The 17,029-nt window shown below is 32.5% G+C and overlaps 1 protein-coding gene and 1 non-coding gene across 4 annotated transcripts in view; one reads left to right on the top strand and one right to left on the bottom strand.

The window, feature by feature from the left end:
• LOC118195157 (protein turtle-like) overlaps positions 1–17,029 on the top strand; it is a 1,209,650-nt gene that overhangs the window by 777,698 nt on the left and 414,923 nt on the right. The window lies entirely within an intron of this gene.
• On the bottom strand, positions 1,139–1,210 carry TRNAS-GCU (transfer RNA serine (anticodon GCU)). Its single transcript has one exon. It is a non-coding gene; the product is annotated as a tRNA-Ser (tRNA).

Below are 17,029 nucleotides of genomic sequence, written 5' to 3' on the forward strand. Positions count from 1 at the left end.
TACTATTGTAATGTGATTGCTAGCGGAATGAATGAAAAATCACACAATATTGGTAAAAAAAAGGAAATAGAGACTTTCTCAATTCATTTTGTGTTTTGTAAATTCAACTGTACAATATTTTCTTCATGTCGATTTTTGCTAAACATATTTTGTTACTTTAAGTAGCTGAAATGCGCGATTTCAGTTCAAATAAAATATAATGCTCATTGCGTTTTGAGCGGAGAATAATTCCATAACCAGTTAAAAGCAAAACTGATACATAATTATAAAAAAAACTAATCAAACGTCCGCAAAAAGCAAACAATAAAATATTATTATATCTCCGTTCAGTTGACTCTGTAGAGACATTAGATATTTTTGACACGGGAGACGTGAAAGTGTTTAGTGTTTTTGACACGGGATACCGTCGCCGGGACTCGAGCCGCGGACCTCTCGAATACACACCGAGTGTGCTGACCATTAGGGCATGCTAGAAGAGGGAGACATATTTTATATACCCCCTTTTAAAAGGCGACCGGGGATTAGAGGACCCAGTCACCAAATCCTGGTGATGAAGAATCATCATTCACCACCTTTTAGTTCGGGCGCCACTGTAGAGACATTAGGTTATTTCGAAACAGGAGACATGAAAATTGAGCAACGCCCTCGCCGGGACTCGAATCGGATCTCTGAAATACATGCCGAGTGTGCTGACCTTTACACCACGAATGCATGCTAAGAAGGAGGGAGAAATACCTTATATACTCCCCTTTTTAAAGGGCGATTGAGGAGTAAGTGACCCAATCGCCAAATTCTTGCTGCGGAGAATCATCCTGCACCACCTTTTTTAAGTTCGGGCGCCACTGTAGAGACATTAGTTTTCTTTGCTGTTGTTGTTTTGTTTTAAGCAAGAATCATGAAAAATGGGCAGTGCTCTTGCAGGTACTCGAATCTCGGACGTCTCGAATACGCGCCAAACTTGCTAGCCATTACACCACGAAGGCAACCTTAGAAGGCGGGAGAAATACCTTATAACTCTTCGTCATCATTAGAAGAAACGTATTATGTAACCCGGATTATGCTAATTAAGAACCTTTTAGGTAAAAGTGTAGAGACATTAGGCATTCTTTGGAGGCCGGAGAGATGAAAAATTAGCAAATGCCTTCGCCGTGAATCGAACCACGGACCTCTGGAATAGCGGCCCAGCGTGCTACCGTTACACCACGAAGGCACGCTAGGGAAGTGGGAGAAATACCTTATAAAAGGAAAACTCTCTTTTAATAGCATATTACAGACTATTATATATGTATGTGTTATAAAATAAATACAGTGAATAAAATGGTGTTTCCTAATATAATATGAAAAGTAATACAAATTAAAATTTCAAAGAAAGGTAACATTAGAATACAGAAAATCATAGTTCCCGATATGTTGATAAAAAGTATGCATCTTTGAACCAGTTATTCTAAATTAATCTTCAGAAATGAAATATTAAGAGCCAGTGAAGGTTATTTAAAATTAAGCAGTACACAAAATCAGAAGTAATGCGCGGAAGACTGTTTTTAAATTAAACAAAATTTTATCAGCTATAGAAATCCGAAAAATCTCATAAGGAATCACATGAAAATGAATGAAGAAAATATTAAAGATTTAATTGTCAAGATACTGAAGAACATTCTCAGGCTTCCAAACTTTTTAAATCATTAAGGTGTTTTCTCTAATAGTGTATTTATAAAATTTGTAAACATATTAATTTGGTTTATAAGAATAACGTAAAAATTGAAAAGCACAGAGAGTTTACGATATTGCTTTCTCAAACTCATTACCCGATATATAAGTTTTTTTTTTCAATTATAAATCTGGAAGTTTTCTCAGATTTAGGGAATTAAATTACTCAGATCTCTTAATACCTATTTTTTTTTTTCAAATAGACTTATTTATACTATGTAAAAATGAATGATGAAACCGAATTATATTTTTTTTTCCTTCTTGTACTCTAGAAAACTTCAAAAGTCTCTCTACCGTATATTCAATTCAGAGTATGCCAAAAGAATTTAAGTCTTTCAAATTCGTAGAAAATTTCAGTTATAATATAAATCTTCTTTAATGTTATTTTTAATGTATTTCAAACATGTCTTAAATGCTACGTACAGAAGACCGAGTTTTGTGATATAAGTTAAAATTTAAAACACTTCATTCATTCTGTAAGAATAAATTTTATATTAGTCTCTTTATTTTCTTAATTTCACCGTCATTCCGGACTTAGAATTTCAGGTTTAAATAATTTAATTGAAAACTGAAGCCTGAACAGGAATAATCTTTGCAATTCAAAACGTGTTTTCTTTTCCAATATTAAAAATTTTAGTAAAGTGTTTCGAAATATCATTTAAATTAATTCTGGAAAACTATGTCTGTATATATTTCTCTAGCGGTTTAAAGAGTTTCCTCAACCTGTAGGTATATCATTCTATTTCTTAAAACACGAATGTGTCCCGAAGAATAAAAAGTGGAAAACCATATATTTATTTTTTGGCAAAAATATTCGTCCAAGTTTCTTAAAAAAGTCAATGTCGTCTTTATCTCTTGAAGTCTGGTAAATTTACATCGAATTTTTATTCACGTTTTGAATAAGAACACTAAAACTCATAGACGGCTTTAGAAACCCTTGTGGGCAAACAAATATATCATGTTTACTTTTACTAGCTATGTAGTTTACTAGTCATATGTAGGTACGTGTAAGTATTTGGATTTGGAAAACCAGAAATATATATTTTACGATTCTTCATGTTTCCAGAAACAATAGTTCTTGAAGGTTTATTTTCTTATTTCGTCTTTTCGTGTTTGCCGAATCGATAAAAATATGCTTAGAGATATTTTCAAAACATAATTTTCCTGCTAAAATGCATGCAGTTTTGGAATTTGATGTTGATGAATAGGAATATTATGTCTGGTAACAAAACTTAATCCATCTACCCGGAAAACTAAGACTTTTTTCTAATTTTATATATGTCAATTTATCCAGTTATTTCTTTCCAGCTGACGAATTAAATTTGATTAGAGACTCTTACATTTATGTAAATGTGTCAAGCTGTAATTAATTCTAATTCGGATTCTGGCTTCGATATTCTTTCGGATTCATTAATTCTTGCTTTCTTCACGCTTATATAATGACTTTCCCAGTTCTAATTTTTCTTGTTAGTCTATAATGTAACGCGATAAGTATTCGTACCTTCGGTCATCGTAGAATTTTGTGTTGCCACTCCGCAGAGTGAAAAATATTTGCGTTTCACATTTAATGAGAAAACTCGGCGATATAAAAGTAGCTTGCTGCCACTTGCAAAATATTTGGCTTTTGAATTAAGTAAATAAACTCAGATTTTGGAGAAATACGTTACCACTACCCAAATTAAAATATTTTTATCTTCCATGTGGTAGGAATTTTGTCGTTCAGAAGAGCGTAAGAAATTTAATTTTTCTTTCAAACTTATTCTGCTATTAATTACCAGTTAAAGAGATTTAAAAGAAGTTAACGCAGATTGATTTCAATTCTTATTAATTACTAACTGTATATGCGACATTACACTACCGTTATTCGCTAAAATCATGTATTAGCCCAAAGGGGCTGCAGCCCAGAAGGGTCTCAAAACCGCATTTTTTGGCATTTCACTATAAACGCCGAATCACTTTTTAAATTGTTGCCACAAAATATTATCGCCCTGCATTATATTTAAAGAAGTTTAATAACGAAGAATCTGCATGAATGTAAGTAATTCTCGCATTATGAAAAAACGATGGCACCTAGAGCTATCAAATTTTGAATAACTTTTTTTCCACCCGAACATGGGCACCTGGACGCCCGACTTTTGAATTCTGAATTTGTTGTATTATCTATTTCTTCATTATCATTACTTCTATACGCAAAGGAGGCTACGAAACGAATACCTCAAATGTTACGTTCTGTTTCTAAAGTTAAATATTTTATAGAATTTTGGCTTAATCGGAAGCATACAGACCAGACATCTAAAAGACAGCTAGTGAGATTTCACTGTGTCTTATGAATATCACAGAAACAGGAACAGGGTGTAAAGGACCCTTTTATTAATCCAAATAAAGTTTAACAGACGGCACCAACTTGTGCTTACAGCCAACACTTTCGGCTTAAAATCAAAAACCAGGGATAAACATGAAATTAATGAATTTTAAGTTTAGCCTAACGGCTTCACAGTATAACAACCTCGCAAGCTGGCTCTGATCAAAGTCGGCGTAAATAAGAATAATTCAACGCCACAGATCAAGAAAATCAAAGTCAGCAACGTGACCTTAAGCAGGCTGAACACGCTCTGATATCCCTCTCTAAAACCTTACATTAAATACTTAATTTGAATATCGCGTGCGCTGGAAATTTACATTCTGGTAGGGAAATGAAACCAGGCTTGATAGAAAAGTAATTTAACTTAAAATAACGGCTAGAAAATTAAAATGAACCTTACAGAATCAACGAAAACCACTGATAACACGAAGATCCTCCAACGAGAAAATGAATAACATCGTTATCAATGATCGAAGATTTCAAACTGAAAAATGTTAAAAAATGTAATTTTTCCAGCTTTTGACCAGACATACGGCTCAACGCAGAGAAGTTTATAGGAACCTGTATGAAAGCTATATAGCTGGAGATGAATGGAAATACGAGGGTTGGAACTTTAATAGTGGCAACACAGCTGAAAAAACGCTACGCAACAAAACCAAAGAATATCGCGTATACCACACATAAACTACATACGTACCTTACCTCTCAGTGAAAAGGCTCGTCCTGCCTACGTCACGCGCATGCGGAGTGACGCGAAGAACAAATCCTTGTATTAGCTCGCGGTCTAAAGTAAGTGCTGTCAGTATGTTTTCAAAACAAGAACAACGATGTTGGATAAAAATTGAATGTGCCAGAGGTCATACAGCACGACAGTGTCATCAAGGGCTTCAGGAGGCTTGCGGGGAATCTTCATTGCCTTAGAGAACCGTAGCAAGATGGGTGAAAGCATTCAATGAAAGACGCCAAAACGTGGCAGACATGCTGCGGCCAGGTCGTCCGAGTGTCAGCGATGCAGACGTGCAAGCTGTTGCCGCACTAATGGACAGAGATCGCCGCCAAACGATTGTCAGCTGGCCGGACAAACAGAATTAGCGCATACGACTGTGCTGCACATTCTGAAGGAACGCCTGTCCATGAGAAAAATTGCTTCCCGATGGGTTCCACATCAATTGATGGAAATGCAGAAATGGCTACGATACGATGCTGCCCGAACACACCTGGAGCGCTATGAGCGCGAAGGAACGCCTGTCCATGAGAAAAATTGCTTCCCGATGGGTTCCACATCAATTGATGGAAATGCAGAAATGGCTACGATACGATGCTGCCCGAACACACCTGGAGCGCTATGAGCGCGAAGGTTATATATGTTTTTTTACGCCGTATCATTACGCTGAATGAGATTTGGGCCCGATCGTATCAACCAGAACTGAAACGCCAAACAAACGAATGGCGTCATCACGGGTCACCACGACGTTCGAAATTTCGTCAGAACCCCAGCAATGTGAAAGTTATGGTGATTCTCGTGTACGACTGTGATCGTGTCATCCTAACGCATACCGTTCCCCCATAGCAGACCGTCACTGCGCAGTATTACTGCTCATTTTTGGAGCACAATCTCCGACCAGCTTTGAGAAGAAAACGGCGACGGCGAGACTTTCTGCAGAACGTTCCTCTCATTTTGCATGACAATGCTCGGCCGCATGCAGCGCAAGCTGTGACTGATTTGTTCAAGCGATGGGGCTGGGAAGTGCTTTACCATCCATCATACTCCCCAGATCTAAGCCCTTGTGACTATGACTTCATTCCTAAGATGAAGGAACCAATTCGTGGCACTCGCTTCCAAACTGTTGCTGAGATTCTTGCGGCAGTAGACCGGTCCATTCAAACTATCAACAAAACAGGTGCTGCTACAGGTATTCTGCGACTTCCACATCGTTGGAAACGGGTTGTACACAATGCTGGCGATTATAGTGAAGGGCTGTAAAACATTGTGACATGAATCACTTTTGTATTCCTTGTAGATAAATAGTTGCCGCTATTAAAGTTCCAACCCTCGTATATTGTGATCCTTGAACAAACATGGATTTGCCTAAATGACTGCACAAAAAAAAAAAAATGTCCATTTGTTACGGAAAACGAAGAGAATAAAACGTAAAAAGCGGATTCCGTTCACACAAAAGAGTTTCATTAAGAGGTTTATGACTATCGCAGGATGCTTTCATTGTGGGAAATAAAAGAATAAGAAGAGTGGAAAAAGTGTTAAAATCAACTCGACGTACTGTCAAGAAAACGTTTTACGCCCGACATTCACAGAAGATATTCTGTTTCTTTATTCCAATGACAATAAGTAGAATTCGTCAAAATAAAACAGAAAGTCATACTTTCAAAACTACCACTGCATTCCTTGAAAAAATGAATACCGGTGTAGAACTGCATACAGTACGTTTTCAACCTACTGTTGCTTGAAGCAACTACTCTTGCTATTAAACTTGAATTTTCACCTATGGACTGTGGCTCTGATCTCTTGAAAAGCGCTCTTTCTAAACGCAAACCCATGCCGATTGATGGACTTTCGAAAGTATTGGAAGATAAATTATAACTAATAATCCTGGAAATTTTACAAAACAGCCTTCTACCATGGAAATCGTGATGCAGATAAAACGGTTCCGAATTCGCTCTAAAATTGGGTAAACATCCTCTGTTGTTAGGGCAATTTCAAAGATGCAGGTAATAATTAATGGACATTAATGGGCACAAGAAATGGGTTTATTGCTTTTCAGTCGGTTATATTTATTATTATACTATTATCTATATTGTAATGATTTTAAACGAAAACTTAAATATATTAAACTTTGCGAATAGCTTGGCGCCATTCGGCAAGATAAAATTATTTTATTTCGGGCAGCGGAAATATAAATTTCTGCGTTTTCTAATTAAGTTTTAAAATAAATATATTAAAATTTGCCGCATAGCATCGCATTGCTTTTAAATCGTTGAATTTGTCAATCAGTTTTGTTTTCACAAACCATAAAATAAATTAAAAAACAATGTCCATTATTTAATTAGCGCTTATATATCGTATTAATGGGTATATTGGCTTTAAATACTGCAGCACTTACCGTTTTGAGAATTATATTCATTTCTTGCTGAAATACGGAGTCATGTTCAAATGAGAAAAATCACTGTTACTTAGATAAAAGTGTGAATAACGGGGCAGTTAGGAATCTATTGAACAATAAATTATACAAGCATAATGAAATGCAATACGCGTAAGTGACAAAAAAAAAAAGAATGAAGTTTTAGTCCAGTAACAGGATGCTATCCCAGTTAAATTACATAAACTAAAATATCACCCCAAATACGAACCACTGTGTATGCTGATATAAAGATCCTGGCGTTGCTGATCCGAAAAATAGGTTAGTTTTATTAAATATTGTTGATTTTAAGAAAATGAAATAACTGATAATGTGGCAAACAATTATGTAACAAAAACTGCTTATATATCAACACACAGTACGTAAAGATATAATATAATAAGTGAAGGCTTAGTTGAGGGAAAGAATTTTTTATTGCCGCGACTTCATGTAGGTCATCTTCAAATGTTTGATAATACAGTAGGAATTCTAAGCGCAGTTTATTTAAAAAGTCGAATTTAGTTCTATGGCTTCCTTAAAACTAGATGGTAATATTAGATTCATCAATATGATTCAAAGTAATAACTCGAAGAATTACTTTAAAAAGTTTCGATGAAAAAAATAACAATTTAAATATATAATAGCATTCTAATGCAAAATAATTCAGTTCTAATTAAGTTACATTATGAGCAATCATTCAGGAAATACACACAATTTTTGATTTTGCATAACAAAAAGAACTTAAATATTATTGCTATTATTATTATTATCGCATATTTCGAATTGCATTATAGGATCGCACTCTCTTTGGCCGCATAAGCTTCAGGAGATCCTACTAAGGAACCTGGCGAACGCTAGTACAGGCATAAATGATTAACAACACAGAAGAAGGGTAAAAATATCCTTTTATTATTATCAACTAGGAACAGAAAGGCACGTACTTCGGGCTTTACAATACACATTCAATTCAAGGCTAAGGAACAGTACTGGACTAGCAGTTTAAGTTAAGGCTAACTAGTTAACTCGACAACCTACCCGGCGTGACAATTATTTTAGTAGCCAAAAAGCAATTCCACGTAACAGCAAGCACAGACTAGCAACGTGCACTGGCTAGCGAACACACGCTTTGAATAAACTCCAAGATTCACCCGTTTAAGTACTTACTTAGCTTCAAATTTGCATCCTGGCGAGACAATGCGAGGGGAATTTGAGGAGTTCAGAAAAGATAACAAAAATTTGAATAATTGGTTAATTGATCTAAGGGAAACCCTACAACATTGTCTAAAAAAATACGCAGTCTGAAATATTTTTGTTCTTGCATTCCTCAGCATTATGGTAGTATGTACCCATCATGCGAGGATGGTGTTTCCATCATGCGAGGATACATTCATCTACCTATATAAGCAAATGATTCTATAAAGGCTGTTAAAATTAAATATGTATGCCTTACGGCAGTGGTCTTCAAACCGTGTTACAAAGTATTCTCACTAGTTGACTAGCGATTATTAACTAAAACATATAAAGATACATTAGTTACAAATTAGTTCTAAAACTTAACAAACTTAGTGGTCATCATATGCCAAAAAAATGACATGCAATGCTTTGCAAATTTAAGCAGTTTCCTAATGGAAACTGAAATAATGTTAGACGACAGGGTTAAAAATTATATAATGGAGCAAATTTTGTAATTAAAAAACTGTAAAAGAATGTTTTCCAGTAGAAAAAACTAAGTATGAATGTCTAAACAATCGTTGGAGCACTATGATAACCAGAAGACTTGCCAGTTAAGGAAAGGAAACATCTTACTGACATTATCTACATACTTGTCGTTAAAATCTAGGTGTCAGCAATAACAGCTCCTAAAATTTTTATTGGGGATTCAGGCAGAATACCTAGAAGTTCTCGCACAGTTAAACATTTTAATGTCATTTGGAGCTATTTTTAGTGAACAATATTTCTCAACGTATGTGGCAAGAACAACAAAATAAAAAACAAATCAAATGCAAGAATATGAAATTCTGCTGAACGTAATTTAATAAATCTAGACTTTGACAATTTATGTAATAAATGCAAGTACACTGTCACAAACTATAATATAAGCGAAGGTAACACCTAAAGGACGAGTTAATGCTATTAAGGAGTAAATTGCTATTAATAGTCAGTTGCATTAAGGATTAAATTGCTATTAATAGTAAATTACATTAAGGAGTAAATTGCTAATAATAGTAAATTGCATTAAGGAGTAAATTGCTATTAATATTAAATTGCATTAAGGAATAAACTGCATTAATTTTGTCATTTTTTAAATAATAAATGCAGTACTTTTCTCTAATTCTCTTTACAATAAGTACCTATATTATATTGACATTAAAATTCAACATATTTGTTACGCACTAACGATACTACGATTTGCCGACGAAGACTTGTTCACTAGAGGAATCGTGCTTTGTGCGATAACTATTTCATCAATGTTGTATAATTTTCTAATACCTACCTTACCGCCTGCAGCTAACTGTCTTATACGTATTATTCAGTATTCTAATTTGATCTTGATCTGCGTAGCGTTCGGTAGAATGTTCATCATAATTTTGCATTAAATATCCGTATCATGTGCGGAATGAGTACGTAGCCCTGTGTTGCTTAAGAAGATGTTGCTCAAATGATAACAAAGAAAGCTGAGTCTGTAAATTACTGCGATATTTCTTCTCGGAACACCTTTTTATGATTTTCTTCACTTCTTGAAGGCAATTTGAAAACCTTAGGTTGAAAGATATTATCGTATTATCTCGTCTGGACTTTCGTGCTGGAAATGGTTATCATATATACCTAACAAGTGAAAAATCCATGTTTTGAATTTTGGCTAGAACTAGTTGATTTTTTTAATGTTTTCTGATTTCAAAAATTAAAAAAAAATTTCTACGATTGCACCCACATTACAAATATGTGGACAACAACTCATCACAACTTAGATTTGTCTGACTGAGTGTCGTGCCTTTCTCCAATAATTCTTTAAGTGGGAGAGAATTTGAGGAATTATTGCATTTACCCTATCCGGCTCTTTTAGTGTAAATGGTTAGTATATCTGGCTAGAAATGGAAGATTCATTGTTCTAATACCGGTTAAAGATTTGATGTTTCATGATTTTTGCTCTAAAAAATGAGCATGTTCGGCTAATCAAACAGAAATACGCATCTGAAGATCTGTGTATTTGTTTAAAATGAGATATTATAATCAGAAACTAAAATACCTTTTACAAACACAGTAAAATGTTCTATATATCTTTTGCAATATTCATAAGGTATTTATTACCAAGTTCATCACCTTTTCATTAAGGAAGTGAAACCTCGAAAATCTGGCACCTTTTTGTTGCATGAATAAACAAACCGAAGCTAAAATATTGATGGAAAATTCCTGCATGGGAGATTAGTTTTACTCATAAGGCTAGTCATTAATAATCCATTAAGAAAAGAAAAGTAAATCATATGCTTACTGCTTAACAGCAAAACTGCTGACTTATAAGAAATAATTTCCAGCGTAATTCATTTGATGTTCCCAATATTACATTCAACGCTTTAATAGATTTGCTAGTTTTTAGCTAGTCAGCTTTTGAGAGTTTTTACTAGTCAACTTTTGTGAGGAATTTTGTATGTGTTTAAATATGACACAAATTTTTAAAATTCATTAAATAAATAAATAAGCTGAAAAAATTTTAATCTGCGATTTGTCTCCAATTCGACGATGTAAATATATGTTCAGTTTTAGGTTAGTTTTAGTTTTAGTTAATTTGATAAATTACATTTCATTAATTATGTGAACAATTTATGTAATTTAATTATAATCACGGTTACGTAAGCCTTTAGAAACTTTTGGCAGTGAAATACCTAAGTAATGGGATAAGCATATCTTGCTTAGGTATCACCATCTTTAAGTGGAAAAGGTAAATGCGCAATTTCATAGCAAACAAAAGAAGAAATTCAACGTAAAATTCTGCACAAATAAGTCAGAAATATAAAATTATACGTTACAGTTCAGTCCCATTTTACCAAAGCATTGCTCTAACCGTTAATGCAAAAGAAGTTGTAGTGCTTTGTGCGGAAGTTGGGAGAGGCTTGATCGAAGAAGAAAGCTTGGGCTCGTAAGTTTTTTCACGTCTGCGACAGAAACGGGATAGATATAGATCAAGAATTCTTAAACGTTTTTCAGTCGCGATCCCTTTTTATCACTGAGAATTTTTCCCGACCCCCAGGACCCCATAACATTTACAAAAATTTTGTGGGACCCCATAAGTATTGCGCAAATCCGACACACGTTAAGTGAAATTGTCAATTTTTTTCATTTGTACTGTAATATAACATTGCAGTTTTAGGTTACTAACATTAATTTCTAATTTTAAAATATAGAACAATGTGAAAATTTTAAATAAGTTACAGATGAAATGAGACCGTCACGTGCAAAGCAAGTAAAATGAACGTTTCAATTATAAAAAGAATGCGTCGAAACGTTTTCGGTTTTTTCTTTGTCTGTATTGTCTTATATTTATATATTTTCAGACACATTGTGTAAAAATATTTGCCAATTATAAAACTATTATAATAAGTTAAAGAAATAATTATAATAATTATAAAATTACTATAATAAGTTAAAGCAAAACTGCTAAAATTTTTGTCGACCCCTGTCGCGACCCACAGTATAAGAAACCCTGATGTAGATGATAGAAGATATGTTATTAATAAGATTGTTATGCATGTAAATTATTCTTCTCACTGTTATCTCCTTCAGTCTGAATTTTCTAGATCATTTCAGATTTTTATGAGTTTCTTCCATTCTTTTCATGTCACGCAAAAAACTGTTCCGAGACCTCTTTCAACTCAAAACTTCAACTTTTAACCAAGAATACCAACTTTGCATCAATTAATTAGGTAGTTGTGATGCGTGCGGTCTTTTAATAACTTGTTAATAACGAGAAATGTATTTGAGACATCTAGCTAAGTAACAGGAATTAAAAAATTAGAAAACACGTCGGCAAGTTTATAACTTTGAGATGTGCATGCATTTTTCCCATGTAATGATACACATGCTTTGGATGTATGGTCAATAATGCCAGCATGTTGAGATTATTTCCTTATCTTTTTATAATCACATCTTTTCCTTTAATCTTTGAAATTGTTTCGTATATGAGCTCTGTGGGCAGTTGCATTAAGGACAAAGGTCTCAACACTCACCCTTTCTTCCACTGTGAATATGTTTCAACAACCGAAGCAGAAACCAACTATGACTGCGGTAATTAATGTACGTTAAGGTTGTGCCTCATTATTCTCACAGTAGGAAACTCGATCGAAGTCGGAGAAGAAGAAAATTTTCTGTGCTCAAGATAACGCAGACAAAAGATTGAGTTCAGTAGTGTATTGAAACAATATCGAATGAGCAGACACATTTAATCCCTAAATATTCCATTATTAATTAATAAAGGTGTCATGATCTGATGAATACCACGCATGCGCACTGTGGCCAACCGACGCCGTTTTTCAACGTCTACCATGTGATACAGAGCACTGTTGCCAGAAAAGTTTCAACTAAAGTAGCAAAAAAGTGTGAAAATTTTAAATATGTAACAGCGTCACGTTCAAAGCAAGTAAAATGAATTTTCATATTATAAAAAGAATGCGTCGAAACGTTTTAGTTTTTTTCTTTGTCTGTATTATCTTATCTTTATCTATTTTCAGATACATTGCATAACAATATTTGGTAACTGTAAAATTATTATAATAAGTTAAAGGAATATCAAAACCGCTAAAACTTTTGGCGAACCCTGAAGGTCCCGCGAAACCCATATGGGGATCGCGACCCACAGCTTAAGAAACTCTGATTTATACTATTATATTTACTAAAGTTTGATTATTTAAAACTCATTGCTTATAACTAATTTACTTGCGCCATAAACCGTTAAATTTTGGAAGTTTAAATGATAAATGTTCTAATGAATTTCCAATAATCATCAGTTCTTTCCTTAAAGAAAATTAGTTAAAGCCAAAGTCTCGGCAAGAAAAAGAATGGAAGCACATTTTCAGGTAATTGCAAAGTTAAACATTCTGTTTTATATATCAGCACATTTGCGTTAGTATTCTTCGTTTTCAGTTGTTTCCCTTTTTAATATTTCTTGGAGAGTTTTCAAAGGCTCATAAGGCAATCTTATGATTAATGTTTAAAACCGAAAGAAGGAAAAATATGATTCTGAATTTAAAAGGAAAACAAATAAGAGTAGAGTGCATTCTTCATAGATTTCAAAAATGTTTTACCGCTCTTGTCACTTTAAAACCATTCTTACCCTTTTGAAACATATTCGCTGCAAACGTTATCGTTTACTGCTTAGTTACCTGTCTCGAGAAAACGCGAGAACAATGTGAAAAATACATTAAAATTTTATTGATATCCAATGTTTCTTAACAAAATATTACCTTTAAATATGTGAATTCAGATAAGGTGAGATTTACCATGTGCTGTTTTCTGCGAATCATTTGGCAGCCTTTATAAAAACATTAGCTTTTTTCCTTTCCATAAATATAATGCGCCTTAGTAAAACTTATTTCCCTCTAGCTGTCCAATATATCTAAGAAAAGTTGGAAAATAATTTTCGTAAAGCAGATTAAAAAAAGAGCATATGAAATCGAAATTATTTTCAGAGTCGGGCAGTAATTTCTTCAAGGAATTGCCTTCAAAATATTCGAATCATTCTTTGTAATGGAAAAAAAAAGGAACGAAAAGAAACAGATCAAGGAGAATTGATTGTTTTCTGCTTCACTGCATTTTTAGCTGAAGAACGTTTACAGAATATATATATATATATATTCTACATATTTCAAATTATATATATATATATAATTTGAAAGCAGGATTTAAATAGAGATTTCAATGGTAAGAAGTGTCGTTTTCGTTGAGGATTATAAAACAGGTATCATTAAAATGTTCGTTGGAAGTCCCTGTATGTAATTGTTTTTCTATAAAGAAAAATGCCGACTAGCTCTAAAATTATTTAACAGAGCGCAGGAACAGTTACAAAGGAAACATACGTCAGAAAAGAACATACAACTGAAACGAAGATGCTACTTTGGTAGACAGTTGCACGGATTTTGGCGTTTTTATTTATTTATTTTTTTTTTTGGCGAGCGACACTTATGGTAAACCCATTGCTGGACAAGTTATTTATGGTATCCGGTACTTTATTGTCATTTTATTTAAAAAATAATGCGTTTTATTATGCATAAATTCCGTGTTTTAAATATTATTTCTGGCTTCTAAATAATAAAAATGAATTTAATTTTTCATTTTTATTTGAAATAAAAATTTTATTGTTTATGATATTTTATGGAATTTTGTGTTGTGAATGATGTAATGAATGACGTCACATTATTTTTAAAATAATAGGTTTTAATATCTATAAATTTAATCTAATGTTTTGAACATTATTTTTGGCTGTTAACTATTAAAATACAACTTAATTTTGCATTTTTAAATGATTTTATTATGTATGATTATTTAATAATTTTAATTCTATTCGTCATGTAATCAGCTCCCTGATTAGTTACAGAATATTTGTGCATTAACTAACTGTAATCAGCTACCTGATTGGTTACTGAATATTTGTGCATTACCGCGCCGTTTTAAAATTTTATTATTCATCTCTTCGAATTTCTTATATAACATTTTTCAAATTATTTTCATTGATATCTAAATTAGGGTGTACTCCAACTGCGCTAATGAAAATCCCCCCCCGGGTCGAGCTATAGTCCAACTGCGCCAATCAAAATTTCTTCCCTATGCTGCCTACAGGGTTACAATTTAACTTTTCAAAGCCAATTGTAGCCAAGAGGAAAATAAAAATAAATAAATAGAATTACATATCACAAGAACAAGTAAAAAATATCTAACAAGCAGGCTAATTACTTGAATAACAGTAATAAATGCGGGAGCTAACAAAGAAAATAAAAGGTATTAGTAAACATACATATTAGCATTACAAACATCTTTTATTTATTATAATAATATCATAAATTAAATAATTATAAAGCATTCCATATCAAAGTGTGTTAAAGTGTGCTAAAAATATTTTTTGTTAATTAAAGTAATCATGTAAATGTTTGCAGAAATTAAATTTAAAAAATGCTTAGCATGAAATCTATTATAACAACATTACTATGCATTTGGAACACTGACGTATAAATTGTAAATAAATTTAAATTATTATGCTAAGAAGTTTTTTCTAAAATTTATCTATAAGAAAGGAATTAGATAAACAATATTGCAAATTAATATAATCAATCAGGCCTCTCAATAAATAAAAATTTATTTTTTAACCAAAAATTAAAAATTGGGATGCAAAAGTTTGAGTAATGTACTTGGAAATATCTGAACATATAATTAATTAAAAAAGTATAATTAAATTAATAACAAGCTAATTAACACTAACATTAAGCTTAATTTTATTCAATCTAAAACAAACAATCGATCAGGAGCTCCGCATAACTGAAGTTTTAATGCTATTTTACGTAGATTTGAGTATAAAATAAAAGTTGCACTTGTGAAACAAGTGAATAATGTACTGATAGTCAACAGGAATTAAAATACAATGGTTAAAAATATAACTACTTGTCAGGAAGGTATGCAAAGTTGCCATGGCTAGATAAATTGAATGATTATAGAAAACTCATAAAGTTAAGCACTACAGTGTGAAAAGAAAATTCTGGAATAAGCATGTTAAGAAAATTAGATGGAGAAATAATCCTTAATTTATTGATATCCATATAACTTCTATGCTTTTGGAAAAATGTTACATATAATATGCACCGAGGTATCAATCACCGAAACCGAGTTAATTTCTTTCCTTATTTTTTCTTATTAGAGGGATTTGTAAAAAGATATGCTAAGGTGAAAATTTTTTCAATATTTTTAAAGAATAAATTAAAAAAGTATTTTTACTTAATTAAATTTCTTACAAATAATTCAGCCTGAAACTAGGTTGGAAAATAAGCTACATGCTGAAGATTAAGCTTTGCCAAGTATTAGAAACATCTTCTGTTACCTAGAGTTGTGATGCAAGAATTTGTAAAAATTATCATTTAAATATAAATTGGCATAAATACAATACAAAGTATATAAATTCTACACACATGAAAACTTAAGTACAGTGCAACAATATGTGAAAAAGGAATGGATTAAAAGGGAACTGAAAATCCCAGGGTATGAATATAAGGGAGTTTGAATTTTTTTTTTTTTTTGGTTAATCATGAAAATTCTGCTGATGCTGATAATTATTAATTTATTAATTAAATGTGTATTAGAAATTAAATGTATGCCAAAGTACATCAGGTGGTAAACAGAATAAAAATTTAAGCGTTTCTAGTATTAAAATATGGAATTTGTAACCAAGTTAAATAACCTTAAAATAACTTCAATGATTAAAAATGGAAAGCTTAATACGGGAATATATTGCAATAATATTAGTGTGAATTTAAAACGACTTGAGAATCCAATTTATAGAATTTTTTTAATTAAATTATAACTGTTTACATAAAATGGTAAATTTAAAAGCTAAAACCATTCTGCTATCTAAGAAGATTTTTTAATATTTATCTAGACAAGAAACTTATTTAAGGTGACCTACAAATCCGATATTTGATACGTTGATTATGTATCAGTTTTGTGTATGCCATTAATCTATCAATTTTACTATTCAAAAAGCGATTAAAATCTACAACTTGGAAAGTTTTTAATTCTTACTGCGAATAAAAAAGATCTGGCTCATCATTCCTTTAAGCATCATAAAACTTTA

This window comes from Stegodyphus dumicola, chromosome 9, assembly GCF_044657685.1.
Source record: "Stegodyphus dumicola isolate Sdum_Otavi_A_Nest chromosome 9, ASM4465768v1".
NCBI classification, from domain to species: Eukaryota; Metazoa; Arthropoda; class Arachnida; order Araneae; family Eresidae; genus Stegodyphus; species Stegodyphus dumicola.